Source organism: Embiotoca jacksoni, unplaced genomic scaffold (assembly GCF_022577435.1).
Source record: "Embiotoca jacksoni isolate LCO1_2020_lvr unplaced genomic scaffold, fEmbJac1.0.p SCAF_8, whole genome shotgun sequence".
NCBI classification, from domain to species: domain Eukaryota; kingdom Metazoa; phylum Chordata; class Actinopteri; family Embiotocidae; genus Embiotoca; species Embiotoca jacksoni.
The window spans coordinates 17,939,507-17,955,023 of NW_027185436.1; positions in this window are offsets into that span (position 1 = coordinate 17,939,507).

Here is a 15,517-nt window from a genome sequence, read left to right on the forward strand (position 1 = left end):
GTCTGAGGTATTTTCCTCTTTTAGATTTCCAGATTTTACTGCGTTTTCTATCCCCAGGGGAGATGCCCTGTGTGGCCTCTGAGGACGCTCCCACTTTTAAAAATCCACCATGGCTTATAGCAGCTCCGAACACAACACAGGCTCTCTGCAGTGCACTGGCTGAGGGCTACAGGCGTGAATAGGGCTCGTGTCACAAGATCCACAACCCATACAGCTCTAATGACACAACAAATGCTGTGAAGGAGGATTAGCCCAGCTTACTCGGCCCCTCAATACACCTCCACTTTAAACGTTCTCACCCGGCCTCATTATCTGGGCAGCTTGTTTGCATAGTGGGATGGAGAGGGAGGGTTTGAAGAGAGGCTTGTTTTATCCACTCCCCATTCTCAGTAAAGAGTGGGCATCAAGAGCAATGGGATCTATACCCATGAGTTACATATTCAGAGTTGCGTGAGACTGCACCAGTTCAGCTCACCAGCTTCCTTCACTTAAGAAATTGGGTTTTATTCATCTGGAACAGGGGTGTCCAACCTGTAGCTTGCAAGCTACCGGAAGATGCCACCTGTTTCCGAGTAGCTCGCAAAAGGTTAGAACAATATGCAGCGTTTCCCAAACATAGACTTATGGCCGCCCACGAATATTTGGCGATCATTTTCAGCATTTTTTAGCTATTTATTTTTTAACCTGATTAACCAGAGAACGACGCTATCAACGCAATCCATTAACGAGTGGACAATCTCCCCTCGCTACTTTCACCCGTGTCTGCTCTGCACCGTTTCAGCAGAGATTAAGCTCCGCCCTAAATGAGACACAGAGATCAGAGGACAGAAACGTCATCTGCAACATGCCTGTAAAACACAGCAGAGACTCTCACACTGAGCTAGAAAGAAACAGGTGCTCATAAATTAGGTAAATAACATAAATACAATATTTTGGACTGGACCCCATCCAGAGCTACAGTGAGAGATCAAAGTTACACCGCAGTTCGACTGAATGCCGCGACTTTTCAAATTAAAAGCCCTCCAGTTTCACACAGTGTCCAGCCATATAGGTTTTGACTTAGACGTGTGTTTCTTTTAGGAGGGGCAGGGTGTTTTAATCAAAGGGGAAACATTGGATTTCCCTTGTTAAATCTTATATTAGAGTGCTTTATTTGACACATTTTAAACTAGTTTGGCCACACAAGAGTTGCGTTCACTGTAGTGTTCAATAATACAACAAGGCTAGAGTAAAGACACTGCCACAAATAGGAACTTAAAACATTTTCTGATGTCCAAGAAGAATCTTTAGTTTGGGGCGTCCCCAGTCAATAACACACTTTCATTCCCTACTCTGTGTTGTTGTTTTTTTCCTGTATATATAGGAAAGTAATCTAAAGTGTCTGTTAATCTGAACCGAAAAAAGGAAATGCATTTTGTAACTTTCCTGCGGTTTTGGCATCTTTACCTCTGAAACTTCTGCTTCAACTCCTCGACAACGGAGGTTAATTAAATCTTATTTGTACTGAAATACACAGAAAAGTTACATGTAACAAAAGCAGGGTTTCCCATCTCCTGATTACTTTGGTTTAAACTATTTTCATTAAGATTTTTTAAGTTCCAGTGAGATAAAATGTAAACTTGAGTATATCATTTGTGAGCTCTATTTTGCAGCTTGTGCAGACGAGTGAGGGAAAGTAGGCAAGTGGTCTGGATCCTACAGTGCTGATGAGAGTGAGACCTCCCACTGAGGTTGCCAGATTGGCAGAAACCCCCTGTGGAGCGAGTGCGTGTCTCGGGGTGATACTAGTGATAGATTGGTGGATTTGATGTGCCGCACATGTCGACCCTTAACTTTGTGGCACGGCAGTCACGGGGATTGCATAAGATTCGTTGCCAAGTGTAAGACAAGGTGGCTCAATTCATCACGCATGTGTTGCAAACATAAAAAGAACCTTACGCCTAAACATATCGTGTTATCACCGCACACTGATCAGGCAACTATTTAGTGCAAACTTTCATTGAAACAGCGGTGCACAAGGCATCAAGTTTGTCCATGAGTGAATTCTTGAGCTGTTATCACCAGAGTCAGATTCCCCACATGGAAGGTTAAGGCTGTTTTTTTTTTTTGTTTTGTTTGTCAGTTGCTATTCTGTTTCATTCATTAACAATTAGGCGGGGGCACAAGTCTGGTCACACCACCAACTTTATACCCATATCACACAGGAGGCAAGGCAAAAGGATAGCCCTGCTCATTCACCCTGTGCCAAGGCTGATCCGTGAATCACAGCGTCACGACGCGCCACAATGACTTCCCAGACAATGGGAAACACAGAAATAATAAGGCTGATTTTGTGAGCTACCAAGAATGGAGAGAGTTCACTGACAGTTACATCTCTCGCCTGGTAGAGTTACCTCTGGGGAGAGAGGAAGGGAGGAGAGGAGAGAGGATGGGAGGGAGGCAGAAAATGCAACATGTTTTAATCTCGGCAAACAAAGGTGTTATATCGCTTTTTTTATCCTCTTTTGTCTCTCAGTGCCTCGAGGGGGGTGGGGTGGGGGGAGAGGTGTTGGCTTTTTGCGCTGCTTTTGTCCCATGGCTGGCAGAATGGCCTTCTGGGAAACCTGAGTGGGCAGGTGGAGGAGCGATCAGCAGCATCAAGTGTCACAGTGTTTCCTCCACTGGTGTTTACTTTTTGTTTGTTTGCAGAATGAGACATGGACACCTCTCTCTCTCTCTCCCTCAACCAAGCTCCTCTTCTTCGTGTTCTTCCCACCGCTTTGTCCTTCGTCTTTGTTTTCCTCCTCTGCTTTCTCGACTAACTTCATCATCTACTCACATGAAGGCTCCACAAGTTTTGTTTTGTTTTGTTATATATACTCTGGATATAAATTCGTTAGAAAAAAAACCACAGATTTTATACTTCATTATCATTTCTCTATGGGTGTAAACAGTATCCAAATATACTTCCTGTCATCTGATGTGATTTAAAAAAAAGAACAGGGAAATACAGGAAATAATAATATGAACAGGCATAGTGCCACTAATGTTTATGGTTACAATTTCATCTAAATTATAAGTTCATCTGCATTTTAAATCCCATTAGAATATATTGTTTCCGTTGCAGGATTCTGGATTTGGCTTTTGTCCTTACACATTTCTAGGCAAGTGTTTATTCTGCCACCTACACAGGGAATTAAATGATGAAGGCGAAGAGATTAATGACCATCTAAATGTTACATTCAGTTTAATTTTTCCTGAGTAATGGGTAAGTTACTTTGGCGGTACTTTGGCAGGTATTTTTTTAATGCTGTGGCTGATCAGTGTATAGTGTCCCGTGATGGCCGTGAGTGTCTTTGCATTTTAAACCCACATGTGGTCCAACTTTACCTGTAAAATCTGTTCTTTGTGGAAAAGATGGAGATACAACTCTCAAACTCCCCATGGAACCCTGGACTGATGACCGTTAAACCCTCTATTGAACGGTGAGAAAACTTTACAGAAATCATCACTGTTCAAACAAAGCAAAAAAAAAAATCTGCAAAGACAATAACAGTGCATCGCAGGTTTACGCACACATATAAGGCCATTACAGTGGTCTAACTGTAGTAATAATGTTTACACTTAAACCAATAGGTGAGAGGTATAAGACCACAAATTGGGGAAGTAGGCCAAAGACTGCAATGAGATATTCAGAGACTGAAGGGACAAGAATGAGCAACAAATTGTTTCTGATAACGCTAGGATGTTTTAAACGTATCACTTTACCTAAAGACACACAAACAGTTGAGATTTTTTGCTCTGAAATGGCGATCAGGTTGAACATTAATCTGTCTAATAAAAGCATTGTTATATTTAGATGAGTCTTTCGTGCACACACAACATCTCTTTAAATTTAATGGTTCAGCCCAAACATCTAAGGGATAATCAAAGTGTGTGCTTCAAATGTTTAGCTGCAGTACAATGAGCCGTATAAACTATAAATGTAAAGAATGACAACAGTCGTATTGGTGTATCATAATCAGAGCACCATGTGTGTTCATGTTACTTCCACACAACAACACAAAGTTCTGGTTTCCCACCGACCAAGACCTTTAGTTTTTGTGGGTAGCAAAGACATCAATCGAGCTGTAACTCGAGCCCAGAGAGTGGAGAGCTGGTATATTTTCTTCCACTGGAGGCAGGCAGATATCTTTACCTGGTGACAAGACACACCTGTGTGTAGATCACATGATCTTGTCACCTCAGTGGGGAAAAAGACAGCAAGTCAGTGTAGTCAGACGCCTTTGAGGAGATTTAAAGATCCAAAATGAAGAGAGACAGAAAAGTTGTCAGTCAAGCAACTAAACTGCATCCGTAAAATGTACATTTGGTTTCTCTGTATTTTTTGTGCTTTAGCTTAAGTTAGTCGTGTTTTATGCCACTAAAATTGACTGAGGTTTTTTTTGTGTTTTCAAATTTGAAACATTTCTGGCACCGACACATTGAATCTGTAAAATATATCCAGCACATGACCTTTTATCCTGTTCTGTTATTTCAGGGTGTCTTATAATCGTGTTTTTGAGAATTTTATTTTGGGGAATTATCAGTATTTGAATACAGTTAATTTAAAAAAAAAAAAAAAAAAAAAAAAATCACACACATAATCCCCTACACCTAATTTAGAAACAGCCATTTTCCATTTTGATGAGAGCCTGAGTAGAATTTTCAATTAGTTTCCTCTGAAGTGCTATGAGCTCACCTTATAAACAGCCTCCGAGCGATAACTACAAGCCCGACCCCACTGAATAACTTAATGCAAGAATAAAATGTATGTTCTGCACTCATTTCATTAATAATACACACCACATTTTCATACAGGATCTGTGCTCTCTGCCAACATAATCATAGTTGTCTATTTTTAGGTACAGGGTTTTAATTGGCATGAATATTCCAATGAGAGACAATGAAGCGTGTGTTGAAGATGGCGCCGTAAACAGTGTGTGATTCTCCGAGAAAAGGAGAAAAAGAGGCATTGAGAGTGCAAGATGGAGAATTTCACATACAGTACGGTGAACGTACACGAGGGCAGGCAAACACTAAGTCTGCAACCTAATCTTCTTCTTCATCATCATCATCATCATCATCATCATCATCATCAATTGGCAGGGAAATTTTGGTCTTTAACCGATTAGTTTGGAGAGTACGTGTAATCCATTCTATAATATACTATGATAGAGATGTTTTCTTTCAGAGGGTATGAGAAGATAGAAGTGCAATTTCCTCTGGCGCTGCCATCTTTTCTTAGGTTTACAATGAGCTTTCAGGATCAGGATCTTGCTTAAATTATGAAACGTTTACAAGAAAATTCTGATTACTGTCAGTATCATTTCCTGGTGTTCTGGCCGTTACGGCTGACAGTGACTGATTGTGACTTTGTATTTATTTATCAATTCTTTTTTTTTTATTTACTAAAAATGAATAATTTGTGACAGATTTTTCATTGTGTGTACAGCTAAGATCAGAAAAATCCCTGCTATCTTTAGTCTGTTTACACACACTATCCTAATTACCACGCAGAGGATGATGAGTAGAGCTCTGCCTGTTAGATTTGCATATACAGAAAATCCAGTATGACATGTAATATCAAACCAGTTAAAATCAACACAATAATATATGTTACTGCAACCAATGCAACTTTGAGGTGGTGGATAATTGAGGAATCAGTAGCAGGCATTCCATCTTTTCTCTTCTTTATAAAGGTATTTTAAAATCATGTTGTTGGATGATGTTTCCGTCAGCAAATGTTAAGTCAATTGGTGATTCTAAATTTGCCCAATGTTGAACGTGGGTGTGAATGGTTGTGTGTCGTTCTGTGTTGGCTCTTTCTCCCAATGTCTCTCATGACCCTTTACAGGATAAAGCAGGTATAGATAATGATGGATGGAATACTCCATTTCTGCATATGAATCCACCTAAATCCTAAACACCATCTGTCCTTATTATTTGTTGTAAAAGCTAGAAAAATCAACTGCAGTTTCATATAAAGTTAAACTTGTTATCATGAGTTTAACATTTGTAATAGTTGGCAAAATCACATCTATTGCGCTCACAAGCTGAAAATAGCTCTATGAGCTTCTTTCTCCTTTGACATTTGGTTGTAAGGATTGTATTTCATTTTCATTTGATAAAGTGTTACTGTTACTGAAGACAGAAAAAGGTTCTTTTAGCCGCTAGTTTGCTAGTTGTCAGTTAGGGAGCTCATTAAGTGTGTCGTTTATGGACAATAATTTCACTGTTTATTCAAAAGTAAATCTGCTGATTAGGTGGAGGGTTTAAATAAAAGTGGATGGTGTGAAAACATCACTTACAAGCGACTCGAGCTTCCTCCATTTGGGATTCTCCGGCTCTACATTTTTGCAAATTACACATAAAGGACTCAGACTTCCGTTGCCTCAACTGAGTCTATTGATCGTAGTGTTTCCAATAAAATATATGGATTTTTGAGTACTGGTGTGCCTTTATAAAAAATTCAAAAGAAAAAAAAACAAAACATAAAATCCACGTGTGTGTGTGCGTTTGAAGTGATTGGAGCTGCTCTGTGGCAAAACAGGCTCTGCTATCCAGTCGCTCAGTGATGGGCTGGGATGTGACAGGCTGCCAGCTCATATGGTGTTGAGCCTGAGTCACTTAGCTCTGGTCTGCCTCTGTCTCCAGGCTCAGACTCCTTCAGCTCAACCCTCCCGCATTCCTACTCTCTCCCTCAGTCTCAGTCCCACCGCACACACCCCCCATCCTCTCCCCGAGCCTCATTTGGACCATTAGGGCCAAGACAGGAGAAGCCTCATTCTTGTGCACACACCCCACTTCTTCCCTTTCATTTTCTGTCATCTATTTTGTGATGCCTTTCCTACATTTCTCCATCTCACTGGCCTCACATGTGGACAACCCGTCGGGACTAGTTCTTGACGGGGGAGTTAACAGCGCATTGTAATGGTGTTTAAAGGGTTCCAACTCGATATGGCTGTCTGTCCGACTGGTTGACTTGATGCCTTCTAGTGAGGGAGCCTTATTAGGTCATCTATTAATCCATCCATCCATCCATCCATCCATCTATCCATCTATCCATCTATCTATCTATCTGGTCACCAACACCTTCAAAGTAGTCCCCTTGTGCAGCATTACACCGCTTCCAGCACCCCTGATATGCTTAAAATATTCCCGACTGGATCCAATCCACAATGTCAATACAGTGACCCCTAAGCTTGAACTTCATTTTTGGGCACTTAAGGAAGTCGCAAGCAGTCAACTCTAGCAGTAGTGGAGGTAAGGAGCGATTGTGTTGTTGCTGGTGAGAAACAACACGCTGTGGGTGGATGCATTGTCATGTTGTAGAATCCTATAGTCATCACGCCACAGTTCAGGGCATTTGCACTGAATGTTTTCCCTCAGACACCTCAGACACAAGAGAACGTGGTGTTGACAGTTTGACCCTGGGGGACACAACCCTGCAATGTCAAAGAAAACCACCAGCATGCTCCGAGTTGCACTCCTGACCTGACGCCCCTTCGTCAGTCTTGCACACTGACATTCTCCCTCATGAAACACAAATGCTGCTCATTGCTTCATTGTCATGGACTTTCTGAAGCATTTCAAGGATCTCCATTGCAGATTTCCCAAGTTTGACACAAAATTTGATGTGCACTCTCTGCTCAAGCTTCAAGTCCGTAGTGAAATAGCAAACGTGGACATACCAGTGGTCATTTCACTGTATCCATCCATCCATCCATCCATCCATCCATCCATCCATCCATCCATCCATCCATCCATCCATCCATCCATCATCTACCCATCCATCCATCCATCCACCCATCCATCCATCGCTGCTCCTCTGTCTCTTTAGTCATTTATAACAGCATAACAGTAAAATGTGTATTAACTGCTCATTGAGGAGTTGTTGTTGTTGTTGTTGTTGTTGGCAGACTCCATCATATCAAATTCCAGGCCTATATTATGTGCAGTATCTCTTAGGGAAATCGATCTTTGGCAAAGTTTTTAAATGCGAGAACAAACTCTGTTGTTTCTTCGAGTGCAGTCACAACACTCAGATTTCTCTTAATCCCATATCAGAATAACTGAAGCTGAAGCATGAATGGAGAAATATCAAATTTGTCATGCGGGTATCACTTACACACATTTTTTATATTGTGCTACGATACACAGACAGAGGTGTTCCTGCAGGTGTACAACATTGTTGGAGAAAACCATTAACTTTTGTTTAATTTTTATGGGTAAGTTGAGTCAATTTGCTTTCTGATATGATCAACAAAGGCACAACAAATGATATCAGTAGAAGTCAGACGAGGAATACCATATCTCTAAATAAGCAGCTAGGGATCTTTCACCTATGTTCAGTTTTGTTGACAAAATAAAGTGCAGAGTTGTCTTGTGTGGAAATACCTGAAAATATCATAACTTCCAAAAATGTAATTTTCTAAAATTATACTGTACATGATGGGTGTGTTGATGTGGATAAAACATGAAGCAATAAATGATGATGGAGGAGTGATGGCGTAAAGGGGAGAGGAAGGGTGGAGGTCAGTGGAGGAAGGGAAGAAAAATGGGAGGACTAAAGGACGGGGGGGAGGGGGGGGTCAGGACCATTACTACACTGTTTGACATCATCAGGGATTCAGCCTCAGGCCTGAGCTACTAATGGGGGGGTCTCTCTGTCTTGCTCTCCCTCTTCCTCTTCCTCTCTCTCTCACACACACACACACACACACACACACACACACACACACACACACACACACACACAACAATCATATTCAAAATGCACACTACATGTACAGTTATAGATTCATGCGCGCTTCAGTGCTCAGAGCTATACAAGCAGACACATGTGAACTATGCACACACTCACAGCTGAGCAGCCATGTCCAATCCAGTAAGGTTTTCATGAGTTTAAAATAACAAATAGCTGAATCCATGCTTTCTTTTCATACCTTTTCTGTCTTCATTTTGGTGCAAAGCTAAACTATACTTATAATGTTGTTGCACTGAAATCACCTCAATAGCACAGCATGGTCCTGTACATCCTATTTTCCTGTTGCTTCACAGGAAAACTAATCTTGTATTACCATTCATGTAAGTGTTGATGTGTCATCGGTGAGACAAAAGAGAAACAGTTTAGCCCTCCTATCTCTCCCTGTACCTTGAAAGCCACACCACTTGTGCATCTCTGCAGTCTTTGAGGGAAAAAGAGCTTACAGTGCCACGCTGCCGAGAAAAGCCAACTCATCCCCACCAGCATTTGTTGTGCTCTGCTTAATCTAATTCAACTGCTAAAAAACACTGTGACAGCAGCTCCTTGCTTCAAGCACTAAATTATAGTCTTACACAGGAAAGGAAGCAAAAATAAAGATGAGAGGAAGAGTGAGCGGAGAGAAACAAAGCGACAGAGAAGATAATGCATCCAGATAAAATGAGATGAATGTGGGATGGAAAGAAAGCGAGGCAGGGATACAGTAGAGCAGGGGTGTATCTGGTGGGACCATCACAGAGACAGTGTGTGGACTGATGTAGACAGCTGGACATGGATTTTTTAATCTGTCTAAATAGGATCTGCCCAATGCAGGCTTTTCTACCAAACAGCAGGACCAACTATGGGGTTGTGACAGCCAGACGACAGCATGGAACCACAGCAGTCAGAGATGACACCACTGCTGTCTGTGTGTGTGTGTGTGTGTGTGTGTGTGTGTGTGTGTGTGTGTGTGTGTGTGTGTGTGTGTGTGTGTGTGTGTGTTTGACAGTAAGCAATGTGCACGCATCTGTGTGAAGAGAAAGAGTTAAACAGTGAGATAGGCAGTCGAAATGTCTGCAAGTTGTGCTGACAGAATTCTCATAAACTTTGAAGTTTTTGTTTCAGACTTCCATCTGATGTCAAACATTAAGTGTGATGTAGTTTCATGCACAAGCTGCTTTCAAGTGACGCCTGTGATGCAACTCAGATGCAGTGACGCAAAGTTTTGCAGAAAAATGTACACAAGAAAATGTGCATTAATGTGCTAGCATCCTACGCAAATAATTAGGCGTTAAAATAATTGTTTCATGTATTAATTTGGGGTACATTCTTCTGGTTGACGCATGTCTGCCATTATTCTTTGTCTTGGGGGAAGTTTGAATATTTAGGTCACGTGCTTACACATCATTATTTATTTGCTAAATTGCACGTTTTTATTGATCAAATAAGTCAGCTAAATGCAAAAACTTTGTTGTGATTATGCCGGGTTGTTTTTTTTAACTTTCATGGGTGGATGGAAATGCACCTCATTCATGTTTAGGTAACATTAATAGTTTGGGTCGGGAACTTGTTTTTGTCTATGTGGCCTAAGAATGGTTAACACACATTTTGTATCAAAAATACATTTCAGTTGCCCTCCTCCTCCACTTTCCCTTTAAATATATTTTCCTGCACAACTTATTCTATTCTACATTTTAAGAAAAAAGAGAAAAAAAAACTGTATAGATAAGTTCAGTTATACAGTGAGAAATTTGAAATATGAGAATCTTTGAATTTGAAAATATTTGAATTAAAGAGTTTAGCTACAGGATGCAAGATGTCTCCAACACAAAGATCCTTCTTATCATACTGTTTGTCCAATGCAGGCTTTAAGTTTCCTCATCACGCTTGTCTTGTGTACAGGGAACTGGAAAAGTTCCCATTTGGAAACGTCCCACTTCGTCTTAGTTGGGAACGTTCGCATGAGAACAAGAAACATGTAACATGGCTGCCTCCAAAGAAATATGCTCTATTTCTGCTGTCAGAACACAAAAAACAAACAACCCCCTCATCATCAATGTAAACCAACACAAAGATCAAATGGTGCTCAGGGGGTCATGTTATTTGTACGCTACATTTCTACACATTTCAATGTACTTCAGTTTTAACACAGTTGGCAAATTAGGTAAACTAAGCTTTCTCACTTTATTTTCACAGGAAGTGGATTTCTTCCTTTCACCACAAACGCTGCCATGTCAGCTGAAGTCAAACCTATTTCTTGGGTGTCTCAAAGACCTCCTGCTTTCCTCGTGGGATATTCCTACTTCAACAGGCGTTCAAATATTAACTTTGCCAATTTCCACTAGCAAACGAACACACCAAAAGTAGCTTTCCACAGCTGATGAATCTGAGGACAGCCATCTAGTGTGAAGCTATGAACATACGTCATTCTGCTCAAACATACCAGAGAAGTAACAGCGACCACATCACATTTTTAAGTGGAAGGGATTTAATAAATGTGGTTCAGGAAGGAATTTTTTGGAACTTCTGTGCAAACAGATTATGTTGAATTGACATCAAAAACAGTGACGGACTTCATCACTGTGTTGAATGCCAGAATAGTCTCTAGCAGCTAGTAGCTATTGAATCTAATGAGAACATCATGAGGGGTATTTGATCATCTGAATTCATTTTTACTATGCATCTTTTAAATGCTTGCTGTGTTCAATTTATATTCCTAGAAATGGACATTAGAGATGTCACATGTATAGAACACTGACAGTTTGCATGAGAGTATGAATCTACACAAGTCATTTCTTTTCTGTACTATATTATGTAAATCCTGTAAACGTGCAAAAAAAAAAAAAAGAAGAAAAAGAAAGCAGATTTCTCTAAGGGTGTTAAAAGATGGAGAGTTTGTTGTACGACATCTAAGTTTGTAAAGAACACATTAGTGATTCCCCTCAGAGAATCCATACTTACCAGTGATTTCGTGTGCGTACGTGTGATTGTGTTGCACATACTTCACTGGGTGTGTCAGCATGACCTACTGTCAACTCTTTCAGACAGGCTTGCAGGCTCTCGGGGCCCCGGGACCCGGAGATGGTGATGGGAACACTGTTTAATTGGGGTAATCGGCGCGCTTTTAGGGACCTGCTTATTAAGAGAAAACCCTCACACACACGCGCGCCTCAGCAAAGACAGACAGACCAGCAAAGTGACAGCTCTGCTTCCCCGGCCAATGCCTTCGTCCACATTCCTGCATCAAAGACCCCAAATCAGCAGGCGGATGATCATGGATGTGTGTATTTGTATAACAAGGACATGTCAGTAACACTAACAATGTTTAACAGTACTTAAATGTGTCAATGATACGGTGCCTATGTCTGGAGATGAGACAGGGTAAAAGGTGTGGAGGGGATTTTTGAGCTGCAGGACATTTTTCGCAAATTTAGACATTGAATTAAAATGTGTGTGTATGTGTGTGTGTGTGTGTGTGTGTGTGTGTGTGTGTGTGTGTGTGTGTGCGCGTGCATGCATGTGTATATATATATATATATATATATATATATATATATATATATATATATATATATTCATATTTATATCAATAAAACATCTACTTCTTTTTATATATGTTTATGCCGTTTTACCCTGAATCTATAGTTAACATCAAATGTCCTTTCAGGAAAAAAAAAAGACGGTCTGTTTTTTTTTTAAATTTTTTTAAATTTTTTATTATATACTGTGTAACCTCCAATTTCACCTTGTAAGCATGTTATCATAAATAAGTAAGTCTGGTTTGGTCTAATCTTATTTTCAGTAGATGAAATACGCTTTAGTGTGGTATTACTAAAAGATGTGCACTGATGCAGTGTGATTTAAGCCCAAATGAAACAACAAACAACAGTTTAATTCATTTTTTGAGGCAACAATGACTGAGATTGTTTTATCTTGTCTCATCCTGCATTAATGCTGTTATAAAGGAGAGGGGTGTGAGGATTAGACACTGTCTGACTCTGCCCCCAACTGCAACCCCCCCCCCCCAACAACATCAACAACAACAATTCGCATGTAATTTGCCGCTATAATATAAACACATTTCTTTTCTGCTGTCTGACATCCCAACAAGTACCTGATAAGGAATAAATTCCACTGTGATGTAAACAAGATACTGTTTCCACATTTTTACATGACTCAAAGCAAAACCTTCTGAAAAATTTTCATTGCCAGGAACATTTAAACTTTTTTAGACATCTTACTCAGCATCATTTTCTCGCTGAAATTTCTCCATCCAAACCTTCACTTTAGTTTTATTATTTGTCTCCCTACATTTAAGTTCTTCATTCCTTCCTGTTTTCTCCCTCCCTCTTCTCCTCCCATTAGCCATGCATTCTTGCCTTCATGAAACTCCACATTATAAACAATTTAGAGTAATGGGGAAGTTTTCTGATTCCTGTTTTCTGTCAACACTCACTCATACTAAAGACAAAAGGTCTTTTATTTTATGCTGTGTTTTCTGGTGGCCTTACATGTAGAGATGTTCCCCCGGCCTGACTGAGGGTCAATACATATTGTTTATGAAAAACAAAAGGATGATGACGTGATGTCATGTCTAGACTCCATGCAAATGAACAAGGTTCATAAAAAACTCTTGCAAGCTCGCGTACAGTATTTTTAAAGCCTTGTGACGACACACGCATGCACGCACGCACACATACACACACATACACACGCACACATTTAATAAACCACACAGACACTGAGTGGCAGACAAAGTGGGAATGATTATGGTAATGATAATAATCATGGCTGTCATCATCATCTCCTCCACCATGTTAAAAATTAATCTGAGTTAACGGTAATCCACGTCTCCTCATTAGATTACTGGTGTGGGGAGGGGAGACTCACAGGCCATCTGTACATCATTAACAGAGTCTCAGTGACAGCTCTCTCCTCTACTATCTAACTTCTTCCATCCCTCTGCCCTGTCCGCTATCTTTGTCTGCATCCCTGTTTATCCACCTCATCCTGTACCACTGTCGCTCCGTCTCCTCTTCCTCTCTGTTTTCTCCCTTCATTATTCAGTGTGTCAGTCTAGATGTTTGGTTTGGTTCACCAATTTTCAAATCCTCTCCGCTATCATGAACCAAACCCAGTGACGGAGAGGATTTGAAAATTACACTGAAGAGAGACTCCCGGAGGTGCCACTATCACCTGGCGTCGTTAGCAGTCCATTATTATTATTATCATCACGTCTCACTCCTGTTATGTCATTGGACATTATTGCCTCTGACGCTCCTTCTGTTCCTCCTACAAAACAAGTCCAACCAAAGCCTTGATTTCTGTGGGGAAATTGTTTTTTCTACAGCAAAGGTCGAAGGTCAGGGTCAGCACTGCCCAGAGCAGGACAGGGACTCATTGTTTTGCTCAAGGACAAGTCAGTGATGGCTCTAACCTCCAGCTAAATGTGATCTTTTTACATAACCGACAGGCTCCTCAGCTGCTAAGCAAAAAATGGTAAAAAAAAAAAAAGAAAAAAAAGAAAAGAAAAAACAGACAGAATAAACCTTAACACATTCATCACCGAATGGTGTTGATCATGTCAGTGGAACAAGCACAGACAGGCAGAAAAAGAGACACAAGATGCTAAAAGACATGTACAAAAAAATGTCATTGAAAACAATATTGAAAGGCATGGAGATGTGGGCACGCCAATATACCCATTGTTTAAGGAATAGTTCAACGTACGCTTATTTTTTTGGTTTCAGGATTTTTGGTTTTGTAATTAGATGAGGGAATCCATGCCACGTTCATGATTGTATGATAAATATAAATCTACCACCATCAGATAGTTAGCTTAGCATTGTACAAAGACTAGAAAAGGGGCAAACAGCTGGCCTGGCTCTGTTCAAAAGTAAACATCCGCCAACTAGCATCTGAAAAGCTATCCAGGAAGTTTCTGCACAACACCCACAACAACACAACCCATCATTGTTTAACTTTGGTTTTTGAATGGACTGAAGATATAACATCAGACATCTGATAAATTGGCTCTGTTTCTGGTGATATGCTCTAAGGACAGTACATTCTCTGTTGGTGATCCGCTATACTAGTTTTGAGTTGTGTAACATCAACCTTTTGAAAGTTTGTCATGTATATTTTTAAGTTAGCCATTTCAATCAGAATTTGGCTGGCTTTGCTCAAGTATTAACAATAATCTTTTTCTGTCGAAATAGACATCATCAAATGGTTCACCACAAGAAAAGCTCAGGATGGTCAATCAGCAACTGTGCAACAATCCGCCACTGTCAGCAGGTTTAAAGATTCCAGTAATGAAACGGGAACAAGCCTTGACGTAACCACGAAGCTAGCACCCACAGCACAGACAACTGTAGTCACCATCACTTCATTTCTCCTGCCATCTCCTCTCCCCTCTCCTCCTCCACCGCCACCGCCACTGCAGCCGCTTCAATCACCGTTTATGCCACCAGCAGCAACCTCAGGACCCTTCTCCCAACCATCATCTTGGAGAATTCAGCAGTTTAATTCCAGATGACCTCGGGGTGGATAAAGCCAATCTTACTCCTCTCCTGGATAGTTTAGCTCCTCTTGGGGAAGTACGTTTGCCAGTACATGTTACCAAAACAGACCCTGGCTTGAGTAGGCCACTGTAAAAAACGATGATGCGTACTGTTTCCAAGTAGAAATTTAGGGCTGATGCCCCATTGGATTTAATGTTATGTCTTCCACCTCCAGGTGGTGGTTAAAATA